Source organism: Hemicordylus capensis, chromosome 1 (assembly GCF_027244095.1).
Source record: "Hemicordylus capensis ecotype Gifberg chromosome 1, rHemCap1.1.pri, whole genome shotgun sequence".
NCBI classification, from domain to species: Eukaryota; Metazoa; Chordata; class Lepidosauria; order Squamata; family Cordylidae; genus Hemicordylus; species Hemicordylus capensis.
The window spans coordinates 415,635,087-415,657,666 of record NC_069657.1 but is presented as its reverse complement, the minus strand read 5'-3'; the positions used below and the strand labels follow the sequence as shown (position 1 = coordinate 415,657,666).

The following is a 22,580-nucleotide window of genomic DNA, read 5'->3' as shown; positions in this document are numbered from 1 at the left end:
GCTGTGTGTGCTCCCAATTTTCAGTTGTGTGAAAGCAAGGTAAGAGGAAAACCTGATTGTGTGGAAGCAAGAGAGGAGGGAAAGCTACCCAGGTTTTCCTTTTACCTTGCTTCTACACAACCAAAAACTGGGAGCACAAATAGCTCCCATACCCAGGTAGAACAGTTTTTGATTGTGTGAATGACCTCTCAGTCTTTGCGTATGCAGGATGATTCTGCTCTTTGTACCCAAATTTCAAATCTTATGCCAAAGAAACACAGATACTGTAGCTCAATACATTGTGAGGTCATTCACAAAATCAAAAACTGTTTTCTACCCAGCTTGGGAAGCTGTGTATGCTCCCAATTTTCAGTTGTGTGGAAGAAAGGTAAGAGGAAAAACTACCCAGGTTTTCCTCCTCCTTTGCTTCCACACATTCTCTTCCACCGAGATTTTCCTTCACCTTGCTTCCACACAACTGAAAACTGGGAGCACACACAGCTCCCAAACCTGGGTAGAACATGGAATAAAACAAGTTTTTGATTGTGTAAATGACTTATGTATGTGATTCAGTGAGGTAAACCTGGGTAGTGAGGAAAACCTGGGTAGAAGTGATTGTGTGGAAGCAAAGTAGGAGGAAAAGCTACCCAGGTTTTCCTCCTACCTTGCTTCCACACAACCAAAAATTGGGAGCACACACAGCTCCCAAACCTGGGTAGAACACAGTTTTGGCTTCTGTAAATGACCTCAGGGTGCACATTATCAAAACTGGATAGAACTGCAGTTTATTCTTCATACAGAATCTGAATTCTGTTTATATTTTGTACTGTTTATATTTTTCCAGCTATATCACAAATTAAACTTCAGAAGTTGTGATGCAAGCTTGTGCTAATAAGGTTTTTGAGGCAAGCTTGGAAATTAACTTAGCATTGACGGAAACCAAAAGGGTCCCAATTTGAGTGTGACAGAAAAAAACAACTAATGTAGTGACTTTGGAGAGGTGGAATAGTGCGTGCTGCTGCCAGAAGGGAGAATAAAGGTGAAGTTGTGCCATCAAGTCGGTGTCGACTCCGGGCGACCACAGAGCCATGTAGTTTTCTTTAGTAGAATACAGGAGGGGTTTACCATTGCCTCCTCCCGCACAGTGTGAGATGATGCCTTTCAGCATCTTCCTATATTGCTGCTGCCCAATATTTATTTTTTGTTAGATATAGGTGTTTCCTTTAGTCTGGGAAACATAGCGGGGATTTGAACCAGCAACCTCTTGCTCCCTAGGCAAGTTACTTCCCCGCTATACCATTAGATGCCTTTTTTACAAGGGAGAATACATGGAAGGGAAATGCCTAGGGATGTCTATATCAGGTGGTATCGAAATATGATAAATAAATGGCAGTTTGGAATGGGGGTATAGTGGGAGCAAAAGAGTTATGTGGGAATGTTGGTAGAACTGAAGAAGGAGAACTGGAAGGACAGGGAAGCTCTGGGGAAGAAATGCTGACCCTTCTTATCTGCTCAACTAGGGATGTTTTTTATTTAAATTTAAAGGACAGCAGCCCACCAACCAAAATAGCTTTTTTAATAACTACTGGCTGATTTTCACCACCTGATTGCAGTTAGAAGTGCAGGTGTAAACAAGCCATCACAAACATCTAACATAATTTACAATACTTTCTTATCACTCAATGTCGCCTCAAACACAATGCTTTTCTATTGGAGTAATTGACACATCCATCTGAAAGCCATCAAGTAATGAATAATCAAGAGACAACAATTATGTGACCTAGTCCTGAGCTTGCTCCTTATTCATTAGTGTATCCTGAAATATTAGAGTTATTCTAATGGCTTTGAGCCTCACAGGATAGTTCAGTATTTGCAATGTTGCCCCCCACTTAGAAGGAGAGATAAGCTGGGTCCAACAGGCCGAAATTGAGAAACAACTGTTCAAATAAACTACTGATTAATAATAATGACAACCCTAGGTGGTTCAAGAGCATTATCCTTTACGGTCATCTATTTTCCCACTAAAAGATTAATTGCACTCTTTTTTCTCAGGGTTGACAGAAAGGAAGACTAAAATCTAACTAAGAAAACAAAGACATTTAGGACTATTAAGATATTTAGGAAATATGACCCAACCCCTGAGATGCCTGAATGGCAGGGAAATCCTATAAGGCATCATGGATTCCTTCCAAACCATTATCTGACTGGCTCTCAAACACTACTAACATGAGAGGGCCTACACAGGAAATTACCTTCTCCTGAGTCAGATAGTTGGTTCATCTAGTTCAATCTGCACTGACTGGCAGAGGCTCTCTAGGAATTAAGATGGGTTTTTCCCCTCCGTTCCTAGAAATGTCAAGGGCTGAACCTGTGACCTGCATGCAAAACATGTGCTTTGTCACTAAGCTGCAGCCCCACCCGTTTGTATGAGGATCTAAGTAATCTGTTCCTCATCAGAGCCCTGGGATTCTGACTAGTCTGAATCTGCATAGATGAGGTGTAGCCTGCCATATCATTGGAATTATTTATTCGATATTTTTAATACCGCCCTTCCAAAATGGCTCAGGGCGGTTTACAATTAAAAACAGAAATCATTAAAAACAAAACAGAAATACAAATATAAACACCAATTTAAAAACATCTTTAAAAACAAATTATCAGAACAATTAAAACCCTGAAAACCAGGTTAACATTAAAACAATTAAAATTAATTAAAAACCCTGAAAGGCCAGGCCAAACAGATGGGTTTTAAGGGCTCTCAGTAAGGAATTAAGATTATGAATTTCTGCTGGGAGCTCATTCCACAGCCCAGGAGCAGCTACAGAGAATGCCCGCCAAGGAATCGCCACCAAACGAACCGGTGGTAACTGGAGACAGACCTCCTCAGATGACCTTAATGTGTGGTGGGGATCATGTAAAAAGAAGGCGCTCTCTAAGATATCTAATCAATGGTCAGTCATGATATAAGTTATCCAGGACTACTTGTACCCAGTGATGGTACAAGAGGAAAGGCTCCATTATGTTCAATGGGGGATGGGGTGTCTCCTTCCATGCAAAAAATGGAGATTTTTCCTGGGAAAGTATAGTTTGTTTAATAACTAGCACAGGAACAAAATCAAAACATTCCAGGTCAAGAACCTTAGTGTGTTTACCAGAAAGGCAAACTTGTACCCGCACTTTTCAAAAGCAACTGTACAGCAGAAAGGTAAAACTCTTTACAAGGCAAAGAAATTAACAGGTTTGTGTCATATAATATGGAGAAACACCTAAGTCACTTGAATGCAAACTAGGACAAACTTCCGGAATGGACAGTCTGAGCTCTTACAAAGATTGAGCTCCAACAGATCCTGCAGCACTTGTCTTGGGCTTACATACAGGCTGTTTCAGTGGGGCCACCTGCTTGAGTTTATTAACTTTCTGAGGAATTGAAGAGTATGGGATTTGGGATTTCATAATAGTAAGTATGTGGGGGTAATACAAATTTTTGCTTTTTTTGTGTTCTCAAGGACTTGCATCTCACCCACCCACTACTTTGTCCAGCTCTGTACCACCATCAGTGTTTAGATGATAAATTACACATTTAGAAGACTAAGAAGATGAAAGGGAAAGGTGAGGTGAAGGAATGAGAAAAAAATGCACAATGGCTGAATCAAGTTTTTCGTTTAAGGCTGAAATCCAGTGCCCATTTACCTAGGAGTAAGTCCTATTTAATATGATGGGAATTGTTATTAAATATGCTTAGGACTGCACTGCAAGATATTCACCAGCATGTCCTGTTTAAGCAATCCTAATGAAAATTTGAAAAGAAGATGCAAATAATGGCCAGCCCAGCCCACTGTATTTCAGGGAAAATATAAGGCAGTATTCATATTTGTGAGTCTCAGCAGGGAAAAAAATTACATTAATTCTTTGATATAAACTAATGCATTTTTAATCGAATTGCCTTATTTCTGCTGTGTGTGGTCAGAACTGCCATGTGGTCCTGGCCCATTTTCAGCTTTGCAGGTGTCCTGCACTTTGTGCATAAATATATGCTACCTGAAAGACAGGTGAAGAACAGTCTTGCTTGTCTCTGTGCCCTCACTTGCCATCGTCAGTTCAATGGGTCAGCAGAAACATGGCTTCATGGCTTCCCCAACTGAGTGAGGGCAGACTAGAGTTTTGGAGGGGCAGCTTGGAAATAGGAAAGCAGCTCGCTTTACTGTTGTTGCTGCTGCTGCTGCGGTCATTGAAAAGAAGGCTTTACTGTCACCTATAAATGGCTCTGGATCGAAGTCACTTTTTCCACATGAGGCAGCAAAGTTTGAGCAGAGGCTAAGCCCCTTGCAAGTTTCCTGCTGCTATTTTCTGGGACTGTGCTGGCTCCTCAGTTATGTGCCTAGGCATGGCAAATATCTTCCTTGTCGAATGTCCACCACTCCAGTCTCTTGGTACCAGGCGTTTGGTACCAAGAAATGCGAGTACAAGCAAGCTTTTCCTCCTCTGCCTGAATTTTGCACGAGGAGACGTGCAGAATACACATAGCCACTCACTGGCGCTCTTTGACTTTCCAAGAGTGTCTGCTTCCGCCCCACTCCTTTTTATGAATAGAGGTTATATGCAGGGCATGATACTTCTGTCCTTGTTAATTTCATGCCAGCCTAAACTAGGACTAGAGTCCAGGTCTCGCAAATATAGAAAACCTTCTCCATCTCAACACACACGTTCTACCCAGAAGAGGTTGCTCTGCCAATTGATTTGCACCCCTTTCGGCAACGCACCTACCTTGGTAAAACTCAAATTTCCCTGCTAATACAGATTTGCGTTCCTTCCTAGTTTCTCCCTCCGCGCAGCCTGCAATTTAAAGCATAGGCTGGATGTAAGTGGGGAGTTTGTCTTCATTTTGACAGGGTAATGATTCTTGATGCCTGAAAAACAAGGGAAGCTTGTAGGTGTGGAAGGGTAAGAAGGGAGATACTGGCTGTTTCCCTTCTCAGTGTTCCATGGGTTCTCTAGGGCTCCTTTCCAAAGAGAGTGAACTTAGCTGAATTTTTGCCTGTCTCTAAATCACGTTTGGAAGCAGCTGTCAGCAAGTCATTTTTGCTTGCGGAATCTCAAATATCCCCATATACAGGGGCTTTGATTAGTACGCAGATTTATCTCATATTACTCAACTTTAGAGGTATTACCTAAAGACCACTATGAGGAGGGACGCACGCCGCACGGTCATTTTGCTGCAAATTTTCAGCCGACTGGGACTCAGGAGACGAGGCATTCGCTTCGTAAACCTTCCCTTGTCCTCCTGCTCTCTTCCGTCGCCCACTCCTCTTTTATGCTTCCCTCCTCCCCTTTCATCTTTGCTTCCTCCTCACCAAACAGAAACCAAACACTGTCTTTCTTTTCTTTTTTGAAAATCATAGTGAGTTACTCACATGGCTGGGCGGCGAGCAGGTTGGCTCGGGCTCGCAACAGCAGCAGCAGCAGCCGCGGGAAGTCCTCTCTCGGTCTCGGCCCGCTTTTGATTGTAGCTCGTCCTCTGCGTAGCTCCCGCAGCAAAGCGATCAAAAGCTGCAGCGCCGGTCACTTTACAAAAGGGAACAAACGCAGCAGGGTTTGTATTACTCCAGGTTCGTGTGTGTAGCCTATAAATAGCGAACTTTTTGATGGAATCAGCTAACAAATGAGAGGAGAAGGCGTAATTTTGCGCAGGGGCCCCCCCTTTCTCCTTGGAAGATTAAAACCCCCCAGGCAGTTGCCAGGGCTGAAAGTTGTGGGTGTATTCGAGCAAAGGAACTGGGCTTGGTGGCGATTATGCATGTGTTTATTTGAGAGAGTTAGCTTGTGTGGGCGCGCTTTTCCCCTCTTAACCGAACATGTATGTTGCAACGCATTTGCTTGCTCTGCTCGGAACGTGTGCCGAGGTCCTCACAAACGCGCCGCAGAAGCGCCCCATGGCTAGTACTATGGATCGAGCCCCATGCAAAAGTTGTTGATGGGGGACGTCAGTGGTAACGGAATGGAGGTGAGGAGGGTGGGGTGTGGAGCACGAAGGGACTGCACATGTCCAGGGAGTGCAGCCTCAGGTGAGATCCTGGGAAAGAGAGGTCAAGGGTTTTTTAATTGGCCACTGATAGAGAACTTTCATTCCACCAAGGAACCTAAAAGGCAGGATGATGGATTATTATAAACCACTTTGCAAAATTAAAGGATCATATGAATGATAAAAGTACAAGATGTGCAGCTACTAGTGTACATGCTGGCCAGTATTTTGGCACCAAGTATAAAAACGTATGGACCAGAAGAGTCTATTGTTTGTGGCATACAGCCTTCTATATGACTGCTGTGGAGAAAGAGAGAAAGTACCCCTAACGTCTTCTAAAGGCGAGAAGTCGTACTGCCCCCCCCATTCATTTACATTTGTTAATAGACTCTGAAGTATTGACATTTGGGGGGCTTCCCCCTCAACACAGGCAGTGGCTCGCCTCTGGGGGCCATTGATTTGTTGGAGCTTGAGGGACTGGCTCCCTGTCAGCAGCGGAGCTGCGGCTGCTAAGAATCCTGAGCCCTGCAGCTCTGAAAGGAGTTTCCTCCCCCTGACAGGTAGCTGTCAGTGCTGCCCGGGTAGGAAGTGCTGACCTGTCTAAAGAAATGCATCTGTGTCTCTGAGAATTTTCCGGACAGATGTTGCCAGTTCGCTCAATGGAGGCTTTCATCAATTTGCGCACACTGAGTGGAGTTGATGACTGTTTGGGTTTTGCAGCAGCAGCGGCGGGGAGGGGTGTGTGTGTGTGTGTGATGCCATCAGACATCATGTGGCACCGGCTCTCTGGGAAATGTCCGCTCCTGTTCAGCAGGGCTTCGAAGGCTGCATCACGACAATGAGGCTGCCTAGTGAGCCCCCAAAGTGCTGCCCCACAACAACAGAAACTGAAAAGTAATGTCAAAGGGAGACTCTCTCTCTCTGGAGTCGTAGTTCCCCTTTGGTCTGTTGACAGCTTCTGTCCTTTTAAAACCTGTAATCTTTGCACACACACCCCTCCAAGCTTCCTTACTTCCAGCCCTTCCTTACTTCCAGCCCTTTGCTCTTCATGTTTTGTTTTTGGATTGTTTTTCTTTCTTGGTCACTTCTCTCTCTGTCTCCCTTTCTTTTCTCTCTCTCTTCCTTCTCTTGGCATTTTCTCTCTGTTTTGACTTTCTCTTCATGTTTCTTTCCTTGAGTCCGAGGAGTTCACTCCTGCTATACCAGTACAGGCGGCTGCTGCTTACTTCCCTGTGTGTCTTGCTTCTTCAGAATAATTCTGATCTCAAAACCGTGATCACCTCTTTGTTGGATATAGTACTGATGCACCTGTACAGAACTGATGTCTATCCAGACCTTGGACATACCCACACTTGCCATTGCATAGTACCCTGAGCAATCACACGTATGCAATTGCTTTTCTCCTCGTATGAACAAGTACACATATGCAATTGTCTTCACAAGTTAATGTTTGTAAAGAAGCAAGTATATATCTTGTATTATATTTTATATTTAGAATGAAGTGATACTGATTTTTGAAACTTTATGCAACGCACATACACACTCACGCTAGCAAGCGATTTTTACCTCTTTTGGATTACGTTATATGCTACATATTTTATAAAGACATACAGTGCACTTTTTGCATGCCAAGATGTATGTGGAATATGTGGTGTTCTTCCGTAGCACCGCTGCTCTCCAGTAGAAAGGGGTAGAAAGCAAGCTGTGGAGAGTCCTCACTCAGCAGTCCCCTGCTTCCCTCTGTTCTGGGTTGGGGATATTAAATCGTTACTTCTGGCAGGCTCCGAGATGCTCTCAAGTGGTTTTTAGTCTGGCGCTCTGATCTATCCATATACATTTCCAATCTCATGGCTCATAAACTATTAGCAAAAGGATTTCATTATTCACCTTCTGTATCCTACAAAAGACAAGGGGGTAAAATATATTCCTGGTAGCAATGAGAACTGGGCTAGGTTTAAATCAAGCAAGGTGAGGAGCGAAGCCTCCGCAGTTTGCAATGACCATTCAGCCTTCCCCCTCCCCACCCCCACATAGGTCTGCCCATCTATCTAGAAATCTCGATTTACAGATGATTATTCTTTTTATTTCCTTCTGCTTGTTTGTTCTCAGCATCGACATTCATATGTGTATAGAATGATCATTGTGAAAAGGAAAGAAAGTGGGAAGAACTTTTTCTTGGAAGCAGAGGAAGATTAATGCTTTACTTATTGCTTGACATTAAAAGTTGGCCATGTTACCTTATCAAGAATAAGAGGCTTACGCGAGTGTAAGGCTATTACAAGAATGTGTGGAAGTTACTTTGGTTGGTTCTCACTAGAATCTGCTCAAGCGCTTTCCAAAGGCACCCCATTCGGTGCTTTGAAGCCCCCCCCCCGAAAGGGGACATTTCTTAAACGGGAAGGACAACTGGAGTGATCGTTTTTTCAGGGAACAGTAGAAAGTCGGGGTTGAGAGAGAGTACCAACTGCGATTTCAAGGGACCTCAAGCTGCCATTGATTTGCATTCTTTCGGATTAGACCAATATTAGGTAGTCACTGAATCACACACCCCGCCCAAAGGCCTTTAAAGTGAGGGTCTCCAGCTCGACATAATGGAGTTAGGGACGTGTGGGAGCTCAACAACACAGCAAGGACATTGGGATGGGTGCAGGATAGGCTTGCCAAATCTTTTTCCAAAGGATACTTCTCATCCCAGAATATCAGTGCTCCAGAGTAGAAGCCTTAAGTTTTAACTAGCACAGCCCCATTGTGTCTCTTTCCCCAGAGACTTTCATTTACCTAGCACAATATATCAATGGAAGGCTCAGCTCGGTCTCCTACACCAAATCTTTTGAGGAACTGAGTTGTATTTGTTGGAGTAAAAAAGAGGAATAGTTCCCTGACAATAAAATAAGTGGTCCCACAATCTTTAGTCTCCCCCCACTTTCCTTCTCCTGATTTCCAAAGGGCTGTAGGGACACCACGAAGTAAATTATACACAAATCATGAGGTCATTTCATAAAACCAATTGGGAAGGTTTAAAATAAAAAGAGAATGAGGAAGAGATACACTCTTAACACTCCACAATTTTGACTCCATGCAACAAAATTATCTGAGTGATGTCTCAGGTCATTTTCAAGAACCAGACCAATGTTCTCTGACTGTTTAATATACATGGTGTGGGAAATGGAGGGAAAACCCACAGCTAAGAGCTGGAGTCCTAAAGAAAAGAATCCAAATTACTACTTAATATATGTATGAGTGTATATATTTGGGAGACAAGGTGGGTGCTGTAATAAGATGCTCTTAAAAGATAGAATTGACACTTTATAGATAATTTATATAATGATCTTTTTGCTATTCACATCTAATATTATTTAAAAGCAATTGGGGGGTGTTAATGGACATTTTGCACGGTACAGTGATTTCCTTTAAAAAAAAATCTTATTTGCTGAATGTTGGCTGTAAAGCACATGAAAGATTGCAAGTGACTGGCCTGGACTCCCATTTAGTTTAATTAACACCTCGACCTGAGGAAAATCTGCATGCTATGTTCATATAAATCTGCCACATAACTTTACCAGGGTTTGGGGACGGTTATACAGATTGGCTTGTATGTATTACACTATTTTATTCAGTTCATTAAAAGGGGTTTGTTCTAAATGGTTAAACCAGTCTATCAGACTAGTAGATTAACTCCGGGGTGCAGTTCCTCCTCTAAGTATCTGAGAAGTCCCCCCCCCCACCCGCCTTCATTTTACTAAACTACCCATGCCATTTCACCTCATAACCCAGGTCTTCAATTTGTCTCCCCCTCTCAAGTGTCTTTCTCTGCCCCGACAAGAATTAAGTGAGGCGCTTCCCTTCTGTCTGCACCCCTGGGTTAAAAAACACACCAAATCATGAAAAATATCTGTTCTGGCCAGCGTGAGAGTCCGACATGATCAGAGAGATACACTGTGGTGGTCGCGGTGGGGTTTGTGGACAGAAAAGTTGCTCAGGCTCAGAGAGGTTAGCAGGGGCCAAGGTTTCCTTCCACTTTTGCGCGCCAAAGACACTCCCCTAAGAAGAGACGGGGCTGAGGAGAGAGGCTCCGGTTTCACAGGGCTGGGAAGTGCCCTCCCAGCCACAGCACAGCAGGCGGGACAAAGGCAGGGGTAGCTCCGTTCTTTGATGCTGATGCTGCTGCTGCTGCTGCTCCGGCTGCCTCTTGCTTTGGCCAGGCTTCCCGGAAGCCAGCTCCCGGGTTCAGCAACGTGAGGGGAAAATGTGGAAAGCTTTCGCAGGGCTGTCGCGTGTCTTGATTCATTCACGTGCCGCATGCACTCGAGTCGAGCACCCGCGTTTCCCCCCGAGGGCGAAGGCACACAAACCGTTTCTCTCACCTACACCTCCCTCCTATGGCTTCAGCGCCCCACCGCCAGCTCTGAAATATAAATCCACTTTTCCATGCTTATTGACTTCGCTCCGTCCAGGTTTTGTGTGTCGAGCGACCCAGCCAGAGTGAGAGCAGGCAAAATGAATGATCCCTGCGATTGAACCAACAACGCTTACTGTGGAGAAACGTACCACCGCTTTCCTCCGTGCTCTTCCTCAGAGAGGCTTGCTTATGGTCCCCTTTTTGTGCTTACCTTTACGCTTTAAGTAGCTGTAGCATATTCTGTGCCACAACTACTGACCCAAGGGTGTAACTCAGGAGTTAAATTGTAACTCCTGTTGGAGGTAATAAGTAATAAAGGGCTTCTAGTCCAGTGGTGTTCTTTTCTTCCAAATCCACATTTAGGGTTATCGTTAACTACCTCAGAATTACTAGAATTATTATCATGCACCTCTCCTGTTTTCTTCTGAAATTGCTAGAAATAGGGTGCTACATGCTGGACTAGATAAGCCCTAGGGTTATTCGAATGTTTACATATAAATGGGCTGTATTGTTGTCTCTCTTTCAGAGGTGCAGACAGAGGAACTGCTACTGCTATTAATATGTATATACTGCTTTTCCACAAAGGTCCTCAAAACAGTTTACAAGGAAAAACAAAGGAACACAAACAAACAGGGTGGTCCCCTGTCCCAACAGGGTTCACAGTCTAAAAAGAACTACAAGGTAGAGACCAGCAACAACCACTGGAGGGATGCTGTGCTGGGGTTGGAGAGGGACTGTAGTTGTCCTCCTGCTAAATATAAGAGACTCACCAAAAGAATTTCCCTTTCTCAAGAGAGAAAGCTTGAGAAACAACTCCTCACTCAGTTTTTCGGGAGGAGGAGAAAGACATTTCTTGGGGTGTGGGGTGTGGGGGGTAGAAACAGGGGCATAACTATAATGAGGCAAGGGGAGACAGTTGTCTGGGTTCCCAATGCCTTGCCCCCCCCCCCCGAGGCAGGTCACATGACTGACTCCCCCAGCTGCACACCCGCCCGGGCTTCCTTCAGTTATATTCATCCTCCGAAACTGATGTGAGTGTTAAGACCTGGAGCTACCAGGTACCACTAAATGACTTGCATGGTCCACAGTTTACAAAACCTTAAAAAAAATAATTTAGGATAATGTTCTGTTGTGGCACATAGGTTATATGTGCCACAATTTCACTATGCTTTTTGTTACCACTATTCAGCCTCATTTAAGATTTCTTTACTTCATGAGCTGAGCTTCAGTGAGGGTTTTTTTTAAAAAAAAATCTTGTCTCTGGGCCCACTCCAACCTTGCTATGCCCCTGGGTGGAAAAATATATTTTGAAGATATATGTTTTAAGTTAAGTGCAGGGATTTAATGGCGGGGAACTGCTCAAATGTTTAGGAGGAATCTGCACCCCTGCTCTTTTTCTAAACCCTGTCTTATTTGTATGATAAAAGTAGGTGGGTTTCGCTAGCCTAAATCTAATTGTAAGATACAAAACAATATACAAGTCCCACCCAAAGAGACATACCTTTCCGAATGTTTTATTTATTTCAGCACTGTTATTTGACACCATCACACCTTTCATCTAATTTTAGATGGAAATTGTTTGTTTTCTCAATTTTCCTAATGATAATAGGGAAAACAATTTAGAAATATTAGGAACAAAATTATAAATCTCTCTCTCTCATACACACACACACACACTGACACACAAACAGATTGCATCTTTGCAAAGCATAGTGCTTTGTGCAGGAAATTTCCAGGATTGCCCTAACATCCCAAGTTTTGGGGACGCAGCGTTACCAAACATATACATTAATATCTGCCACAGAAGCAGAGCATACACCTGATATCCAGGGAGACACAAGAGCTGGCCAGCTCCAGCTGATCCCATATTTGATTTACTCCAGGTTATTAAGAGGTATGCTGAAGTGTTTTGATAAGAATAAAGGAGTCAGCAGTTTGATTTGGGAAGGCTTCTGTTGCTGAAAACGGCTGCACTTTTAAAGCCAAAGCATTTGTTGTTATTGTGGATGGTTCCACAATCCACCCTCTGCTGCACTGTTCTAGCTCATCAATTATTGTCAGTAGTTAGCTCTTTTCTGAGACAATGGCATGAAGTTCTTTAGACAGCCTATCCACTGCAGGCCTTTAGCACCTGCAGTTGTGCCACTCCAGGAAATTCATCTTTGGCAAAGGATTTCAAAACAAACTAAAAAGTCAGCGGCTCCGATTAAACTAGGATTAAACTAGTCACCTAGGAGAAGCATCTGTCTTCAGCAGGGTCCTGGAGCTGTGTTGCATAGCACACCTCCTGTTAGATCAGGGCCCTGCCATTCTTACTATGCAAGGGCCCTCAGGCTGCAGTCATGGTAGTGGATATTTACTTCATTGTTAATGTGCTCAGACAATCATACAAGACTGTGATCCTAAATGTAGGAAGCTTGTTTTTGTTCTCAACTTTATTTTCAATTCCATCCCTCTCTTTTGCACATGCAACAGTCTGGGTGACCAGGAAGTACAATACATTTGTTCAAAACATAGATTCACCCTACACTATGTCAGAGATGAAAATAGGGACATATTTGTAACATCCCAGTACTCATATTAAGGTTTATTACTTTAGTACACACACACACACACACACACACACACACACACGCTGTCACACACACTATTACACATTCCTCTATTTAGCCAGCTGTAAATCTGTAGTCATTTACTCTGTAATAGTCTCCCACACTCTTAAAAGCCAAGATGGGTTTTTCCCCACTCATGGTTAAGGATATATTTTTTCTAATATATTAGAAATTATATAAGTGAAGATATATCTCAACAGCCACAGTCAGCAAAATAGCAGACTGTATACTCTGTGGTGCATCAGTGTTCATCTCATGCATTTATATGCATTTGTGGCAGAGATAAGATACACCCATTCCTATACCACCACTCAAAGATGTAACTTCACTCCCGAGACTATGGTGGGGAGAGCGCGGTCATGAAGAATGACAACTCTAGTACCTCACACTAGCAACATTTTTAAAAGGCATCCCCAAAAGACAGAAAGAGAGACAAGAGAGGGACAGTGATTTACCAGAAACAGGTCTCAGAAAATCAGGACAGGTTCCAGAGAGACAGTGTTGGAGTAGATAGACAGATGACATTCTGCTTCTTTGGTCTGAAATACACTTTCATTATAAATCTTAGTACAGATCTTTAAGCTTCCCCGCTCCTATTACATATTGAGACTATTCTCATGACCGCGGGGAACCAGACTAAGGGAGGCCATCCCCGTTCTGTGTGGTCATGTGCTTCAACAGGAACCACGAGGCTCCCGGCAGCAAACCTTCAAAAATACCCCTCCCCTTAAACCAAGTTAATGGAATGAGCACTCCATTAACCTGGTTTTTCCAGTCGCGAGATGCTGTGGTGCGGTTCTGCGCCATGGTGACTCATGAGAAGATGCCCGACTGGGAGGCTCCAACAAGCCTCCTGGCCTTGTGGGTCTCCCCAGAATGCCCCGCGCACTCATGCGGGTCATCCTGGGACTTCTGGGAGCCAGGCAGCCCCCGATCCCCACCACTACCTCTGTGACAGAGCCAGTAGTCGTGTGGGTGGATTTGGCCGCCCGGGGATGGCTCCCTGCTCATGTGTGGAGAGAGTGGGCTAAGCCTGCTCTCCCTGCAGAGCCTGGTTAGGCTCTACACACGGATTGTGAGTAGAGCCTCATTGGCTTGCAATTGGGGCATAATATCAATAGCTAAACTATCTTTAAATAATTCAAAATTACTGCAGCAGAGTTATCCTGGAAATCGAGGAGGCACTACATAGTAGTTCAAGAGAAAACAGTGGAATTGCTGAGCTGGCCCTGCCTCCTCCCTTCGGCCTTGACCAGCAGAGAACATGGCTGCTGGAATTCCTGCCCCCAGATTCAGCCATGGTCCTGATTGTCCTGATGAGCTGCTGCTGCATGGGAGCCGGTATTCATCAACCAGGCTCTGGAGTCCACGTGAGAAGTGGGGTCTGGGGAGTTTTGGTTTAACGGACTGGGGCCTTTGGTGTGGGAATGAGGTCTGAGGAGAAGTTATGTTCAGGGCCCTCCAGTTCTAGTGGTTTGTGCCAGGCAGTTCATGGGGATGTGTCTGGGCTCTCTTGTTAAGGGGGCATGTTTGATGAGGTTGGGGCGGCTTATTCAGTAGTGGTGGGGAATAGAGAATTGGATGCTGGCAGGCCAGCATGCCATTATAGGGGAAGGGAGTCCAGTAACACAAGGATATCAGAAAAGCCCTGTTGGTTCAGGCCCAAGGCCTATATATTCCAGCATTCTGTTTTACACAGTCACCCACCGGAGGCCTTGGGGAAACCCACAGGGAAGAGCTGAGAGCATGCCCTCTCTCCTTCTGTTACTCCCCTGCAACTGGTGGCCTATAGTCCTTGGACTAGTAGCTAGTCATTGATAGACCTGTCCTCCATGAATGTATCCAAATCCCACTTAAAACTATCCAGGTTGTTGGCTCTTACCACATCTCATGGCAGAGAATTCCATAAATTGATATGTTGTGTGAAAAAGTATTTATTTTTGTTGGTCCTAACATTCCTAGTCTTCAGTCTAATGGGATGACCCCTGGTTATAGTGTTATGCAAGAGGGAGAAGAATTTCTGTCAACTTTCTCCACACCATAGATGATTTTATAGACCTCTATCATGTCTCCCCTCAGTTGTCTTTTTTCTAAACTAAAAAGCCCCAGGTGTTGTAGCCTTGCCTTGTAAGGAAGGTACTCTAGGTCCCTGATCATCTTGGTTGCCCTTTTCTGTATTTTTTCCAGTTCTATAATGTCATTCTTAAGATATGGTGACCAGGACTGTATGCAGTACTCAAAATGTGGCTGCACCATAGTTTTATATAAGGGCATTATACTATTAGCAATTTTATTTTCAAACCCCTTCCTAATGATCCCTAGCATGGAATTGACCTTTTTCACAGCTGCCATGCACTGAGTCAACGTTTTCCATGAGCTGACCACCACGATCCCAAGATCTCTCTTTCCTGGAACCTGTCCCCTTATCTCATGACTGCTAAATTTTATCAAGAGTCTTTGATGAAGAACTTTGCCAAAAGATTTTTGGAAGTCCAGGTATATGATGTCAGCTTGATCACCTTTATCCACCCACCTGTTGACATTTTCAAAGAACTCCAAAAGGTTCGTGAGGCAAGAAGCTATGCTGGTTCTCTTTCAGCAAGGCCTTCTATATTTTTATCCTTGAGAATGCCTTCCATCAATTTTCCTGCAACAGACATTAAGCAATCTGGCCTGCAGTTTCCCGGATCCCCCCAGATCCCATTTTGAAAATTTGTATTACATTGGTTACTTTCCAATCCTCCGGTACTGAGCCTGGTTGTAGGGATAAGTCATATATTTTTGCAAGGAGATAAGCAATGTCACATTTGAATTCTTTCAGGACTCTTGAGTGTATGCTGTCTGGCCCTGGTGATTTGTTAATTTTTAATCTTTCCAGACAGTGTAGAACGTAGTCTCTTGTCAACTATGTCTGACTCAGTTCTTTAGTCTCTGTCCCTAAGAAGCTTGGTTCAGGCACAGGTATATGCTAGTATCCTCTGCTGTGAAGACATATGCAAAACACTCCTTTAGCTTCTCTACAATCTCCATAGCCTCCTTAATAATCCCTTTCACTCCCTCATCATCTAATGATTCAACTGCCTCTCTGGCAGGTTTCCTGCTTCTGATGTATTTAAATAAATTTTTGTTATTCCCCTTGATACTTTTAGTTAAATGTTCTTCTCTTTTTACCTCCTGTATTGTCTCCTTGCATTTCTTTTGCCAGACTTTGTGTTCCTTTCTGTTTTCTTCATTTGGGCAGGTCTTCCAATTTCTGAAGGAAGTCTTCTTCCTTTTTATATTCTTTGACTTTACCTGTTAGCCATGCTGGCATCCTCCTGAACTTGGTGGTACCTTTCCTCCTTTTTGGTATACATTCTAACTGGGCTTCTAGTATTGTGGTTTTAAATAAACTTGATGCATTCTGGAGTGAAGTGATTATCCTGATTTTCCCTTTCAGTTTTCTTTTCACCAAACTCCTCAATTTATTTATTTAGTTATTTTGCATACTGCCTGTTGACTGCAAAAGCTCTAGGTGGTTCACAGAAAGAAACACAACAAAAACAAAATAAAACAAGCTGTTAAAATAATTCAAAACATTCAAAGATTACTAAAAACCTGGCTAAAAAATATGTCTTAAGGGCTCTTTTGAAGGCTGGTAAAGATGTTAAACTACAAAAGTCTAGGGAACGCATTACACAGCCCAGGAGTGACTACAGAGAATGCCCGCTCCCAAGTCACCGCCAGTAGAGCTAGTGGCATATGGAGATGGACCTCTCTTGATGACCTTAATGTGCTGTGGGGATCATGCAGAAGAAGGTGCTTTCCCAGGTAACCAAGTCCTAAGCTATTTAGGGCTTGAAAGGTAATTACTAGAACTTTGTACTTCACCTAGAAACCTACTGGTAGCCTATGCAATTGTTTTAACACAGGCATAATATGGTCTCTCTGAGAAGTCCTGGAGACCAATCTAGCCACTGCATTTTGGATCAACATTTTGGATTTTCATGTAAACCAAACATTGTGCTTCCTGGTCCTGCATTCCCTAGATGTCCAAAGGGCTCTTCTATTCTACCTATCAAGATGATCAGGAAGACAAAAAAGTTGTTCATATCCTAAAGGAAGGTCTATGGGTCAGGCCTTGTCAAGACAGAGGCTATCCCACTGGCTAGTAGAGCTAATCCTATTGATATAAGTTACAAAAACTACAGCTGCCTAAGTCCATCAAGGCACATTCAACCAGAGCTTACATTGCCTTAGTGGCTTATTTATCTAGCATATCATTTCAGGCCATTTGTAGGGCTGCAATATGGTCCTCAGTACAGTACAGTAAAGCACTATGTCATTGACTTGCATTCTGCAGCGGAGGCAGAAGACTGGGGATGTTCTGGGGTCAGTGATTTCTCAGGTAGCGGACAGAGGCAAAAATGGCAGTGGGAGCTGGGCAGGTTGTGGGGGATATATTTGGGCAGGTTGTGGGGAGTTGGGCAGGTTGTATATATGAGCTGGGCAGGTTGTGGGGAATATATATATATAGAGAGAGAGAGAGAGAGAGAGAGAGAGAGCTGGTCTACGACCGAAATAAAGTTTTTACTTACTTTACTATCTATATCTATATCTATATCTATATCTATATCTATATCTATATCTATATCTATATCTATATCTATATCTATATCAATATAACTTATATTTGCAGATGACAACAAACTCTTCTGGGTAGTGAAATCTAAAACGGATTGTGAGGAGCTCCAAAAGGATCTCTCCAGACTGGGAGAGTGGGCAACAAAATGGCAAATGCAGTTCAATGTTAGCAAGTGTAAGGTGATGCACATTGGGACAAAACCCCCCAAATTCAAGTCTATGCTGATGGGATCTGAGCTGTCGGTGACTGACCAGGAGAGGGATCTTGAGGTCGTGGTGGACAGCTCGTTGAAAGTGTCGACTCAATGTGCGGCAGCTGTGAAAAAGGCCAATTCCATGCTAGGGATCATTAGGAAGGGGATTGAAAATAAAACTGCTAATATAATGCCCTTATACAAAACTATGGTGTGACCACACTTGGAGTACTGCGTACAATTCTGGCCACCACATCTTAAAAATGACATTGTAGAACAGGAAAAGGTGCAGAAGAGGGCAACCAAGATGATCAGGGGCCTAGAGCACCTTTCTTATGAGGCAAGACTACAACAACTGGGGTTTTTTAGTTTAGAAAAAATATGACTGTGGAGAGACATGATAGCGGTCTATAAAATCATCCATGGTGTGGAGAAAGAGAAATTCTTTTCCCTCTCACACAACACTAGAACCAGGGGTGACTCCATGAAATTGATTGCCAGGAGGTCTACGACCAACAAACAGAAGTATTGTTTCACACAACGCGTGATCCACTTGTGGAACTCTCTGCCACAGGATGTGGTGACAGCCAACAACCTGGATGGCTTTAAGAGGGGTTTGGATAACTGCATGGAGAAGAGGTCTATCAATGGCTACTAGGCCACCTGCAGCCTCAAAGGCAGGATGCCTCTGAGTACCAGTTGCAGGGGAGTAACAGCAGGAGAGAGGGCACGCCCTCAACTCCTGCCTGTGGCTTCCAGCGGCATCTGGTGGGCCACTGTGAGAAACAGGATGCTGGACTAGATGGGCCTTGAGCCTAATCTAGTAGGGCTGTTCTTATGTTTTTATGTTATGGAGGAAAATAGTCCAGGCAATTGAGGTCTATTCTTTTTGCTGGCTCTTCTCACCATCAGGCAGATCCAGGGAGCTCTGGGAACACTCCCTCAAGGATTAGGGTGGTACTGCTGAATGCCAGGTTAGTAAATGCTAAAACATCTCTCAACTACAATTTGATTGCAGATGAGCATCATGACCTGGTATGTGTGACAGAGAACACATTGGATGAGCTGGATGGGGTCAGCCTCTCTCAGCTCTGTCCTTCAGGTTTTCTCATACTGCAGCAGTCCTACCTTGAGGGCCAGGGAGGGGGCATTGCGGTCATCTATCCTGAGACATTTCCCCTTTTCAGGTGCCAGGTTAGGCAATCTCAGAATTTTGAGTGTTGGTCCTTGAGATGGACAAGCACCACACAATCAGCATACTAGGATCTGGAACATCCAGTGTGAGTCATAGCAAACAGATCCAGCATGCATGAGAAATGAAGTATAATATGAAATACTGTACTTAGGTCAATGAATCATATAAAAATAGTAATAATGAATAATCATATATAAGAATCTAGATTGAAATGTACGATACAATAAATAATGTCTAACCTACTAAAACACTATATAATTCATAATATGTACATCCATTGTAACATACACATAACATAGACAACAGAAACCCAGTGAAAAAGTTTTGAGGATTTTTTCATGGATTTCATGATTTAAAAAATACTAAAATTAAAAAATACAAATGATATGAAAGAGATTACAAAAATTAATCAGTATATCCATGGTAACATCAGTGACCTTTTGGTAGCAAGCAGGTTTCCTTTCAGACTTATTTTAGTTATTCTTCTGATGTAGACAATACAGATGAACAAACCAACTCAGTTGATGCCTCAGATATGGAAGACAGACATAGTGATTTTTTTTAACCACAACATCCCATTCTTCAAGATTAACATGACAGAAAGAACAAAGGAGGAATGATTTCAACAGGAAAAAAATCTGAGTTAGTTGTTAATCTACCATCCTATATATTGAATTCAATTGAGTTCTCTTGACTGAACAAAGGACTCTCTTTTGTTCCCACTGACATATAATGCATTTATGACTAGGATAGAACTCCCTTGTCATGGACAGATAGGAAGTTTGGTGGGGTTAACTTTGACTGCTTCATCTACCCTCTGTGGGGTGGTGGACCAATTAGAAAGGTCCACCTCTAGAGGCTTATGGATCCGCTCAATTTCCAGACAGCCCTTGGGGAGTTTCCATTGTCCAGAGCTGGCAACTTTGTTGAGGAGACAGCCCAGGCTATTGATATGCTTACTCCTAAATGTCTTCTCTGGCTTGCTGGAGCCTGATCTGCTCCTTGGTTTTCCTTGGAGCTCAGGGCAATGAAACAACTCAGATTATGTCTTGAACAATGCTGGAGGAAGAGTTGTAATGAATCTGACCGAACTTGGGCTAGAGCCCATTTTAGGGACTACTCTGTGGCAGTGAGGGCAGCCAAAAAACATTTTTATTCTGCCTCCATTACATTTGCTCAGTGCAGGCCAGTGGAGCTGTTCCATGTAGCAAAGTTATTGCTTCACACATCTCCGTGTGTCAGGTACCATCTACATCCCATTGTGACCAGTTTGCATGTCACTTTGCAGATAACGTTGCTCGCAACGGTGTCAATTTGCACTCCAGAGTTTGGCAGTTCCAGCAGACATGGGTTGGGTACCATCTGGTCCTGTTGTGTTGGTCCTATTGTGTTCAGTTAGTGCAGCCTGAGGATGTGGACAAGATCCTGCACATTTATCAGGCAATGTCATGCTCTCTAGATCCTTGCCCTTCATGGCTAATAAAAGACAAAGCAGAAAGTTTGGTGGTTGAGGGGAGATACAGTAGGAAAGAAAGTGAGTGAGCTGGTGCTGATACAGCAGTGAAAATGGCGGAGTGTGGGGCGAGGTGCTGATGGACAGAGCTGCTGCTGCTGCTGGATGCCTGATGCACATTGGCTTGCCAGCTTACAAAAGCAAGCAGTAGCATGCCCCAGAATGTGAAGTCAGTGAGGGGGAAGACGGGTGATGTGGGTGAGGTGGGAGTGGGGCTAGTGGGGCATTGGCATCACCAGTTGCCCAGGGAAAAGAGTTGGCAGGGGGACAGCTTGTTGCTGTTCAGCTCAGGAGACTAAAGGCAATGAGCTGGCTCTGGTAACAAGATTTCAGCCTATTCCACTTACATGGGGATCATTCGGTGAGGACTGATGGGTTTTTCATTGCCTTCAGAGGAGAGGCATGACTGCAACACAAGAAGACATTTTGCGTGTGGACAACATTATAAACCCGCACTAACCCTTGGGACCATAGGTATGGTAGGAATGTATGATAGCTAGTACTAATCTGAAACCTGGCATGTACCGCTATGGCTACTACTATTTATATACTGCTTTTTAATACAAAGGTTTTGAAGCAGTTTATATAGAAAAAGAGTAAGAAATGGTTCCCTGTCCCTAAAGGGCTCACAATCCACAAGGGAGAAACCAGCAGCAGCCACTAGAGGGATGGTGTGCTGGGAGTTGAATGGGGCCCTGCTCTCTCTCTTTCTCTCTCTCTCTCTCCAAACAGACACACACACATAAAATCACCACTTCGAAAGGTGCTCCTTTGGCCAGTTAGCAAAGGTTACATGTACAGTGGCTGCATGTAAGGCCCTGCTAACTGGGCATTACCCCTGCTAACTGGGCAAAGAGCACCTTTTACCGTGGTGATTCTCTTTACTTAGCAGGGGGAGAGTAACTGGCCCTATCCACCCCCAGCACAGTACTTCCAGTGACTGTAGTTGGTGTCTATCTTATGTTTCTTTTTAGATTGTGAGCCCTTTCGGAACAGGGATCTATCTTATTTGTTTGTTATTTTTCTGTGTAAAACGCCCTGAGCCATTTTTGGAAGGGCGGTATAGAAATCAAATTATTATTATTTCTTGTTTACACAGTCAGACAGGTTTTATTGACTGGTTTGTTTTATCCAGACATCGAGTCCTTCCCAAGGACGTGGGATGCCAGAATTTTATTGTCAATTGTTATAGATATCGTCGCAGAATATAGGCTGTTCCCAGTAAAGCTGCTTTTTATAATTGGCTGATGGTGATTTCTGTGGCCCCTATGGTGTTGAGGTGCTCTTCAAGGTCTTTTGGAACTGCATCCAGGGCGCCAATTAACACTGGGATTATTTTGGTCTTTTTCTGCCACAGCCTTTCAATTTCCATTTGTAGATCTTTGTATTTTGTGATTTTTTCTATTTCTTTTTCTTTTATTCTGCTATCCCCTGGTATTGCTATGTCGATTATTTTGACTTGTTTTTCTTTCTTCTCGACTACAGTTATATCTGGAGTATTGTATGGCAGATGTTTGTCTGTTTGTAGTCGGAAGTCCCATAATATTTTTACATCTTCATTTTCTTCAACTTTTTCAATTTTATGGTCCCACGAATTTTTGGCTACAGGTAGCTTGTATTTTTTGCAGATGTTCCAGTGTATCATCCCTGCTACCTTGTCATGCCTTTGTGTGTAGTCAGTCTGTGCGATCTTTTTACAACAGCTGATTAGGTGGTCCACTGTTTCATCTGCTTCTTTACAAAGGTGGCACTTGCTGTTTGTTGTGGATTTTTTGACTTTTGCTCTTATTGCATTTGTTCTTAGTGCCTGTTCTTGTGCAACCAGTATTAAACCCTCTGTTTCTTTCTTCAAGTAACCATTCTTAAGCCATTGCCAGGTCTTGGTGATGTCTGATTTTCCACTTATATTGTGCAAATATTGACCATGCAGTGGCTTATTTTTCCATTTTTCTACTCGGTTCTTGACTTGTTCTTGCTTGTAGGCCTGCTTTCTTTCATTGGTGTTGAATAGTTTCTTGTTATTGACCATTTGAAGTGCATCTTCTT

General features: G+C 43.5%; 1 protein-coding gene across 2 annotated transcripts in view; it reads right to left on the bottom strand.

Annotated features, from left to right (window-relative positions):
- ESRRG (estrogen related receptor gamma) overlaps window positions 1-22,580 on the bottom strand; it is a 767,139-nt gene that overhangs the window by 670,004 nt on the left and 74,555 nt on the right. Inside the window, exons 1-2 of one of the 2 annotated variants that reach the window (XM_053309075.1) lie at window positions 9,874-9,957; window positions 5,391-5,541 (exon numbers count right to left, since the gene is read on the bottom strand). The gene's annotated coding sequence lies outside the window, so the exon portion shown is untranslated. Of the gene's footprint in view, window positions 1-5,390; window positions 5,542-9,873; window positions 9,958-22,580 lie in introns of those variants that run through there. The other variant, XM_053309067.1, reaches the window with a different exon arrangement.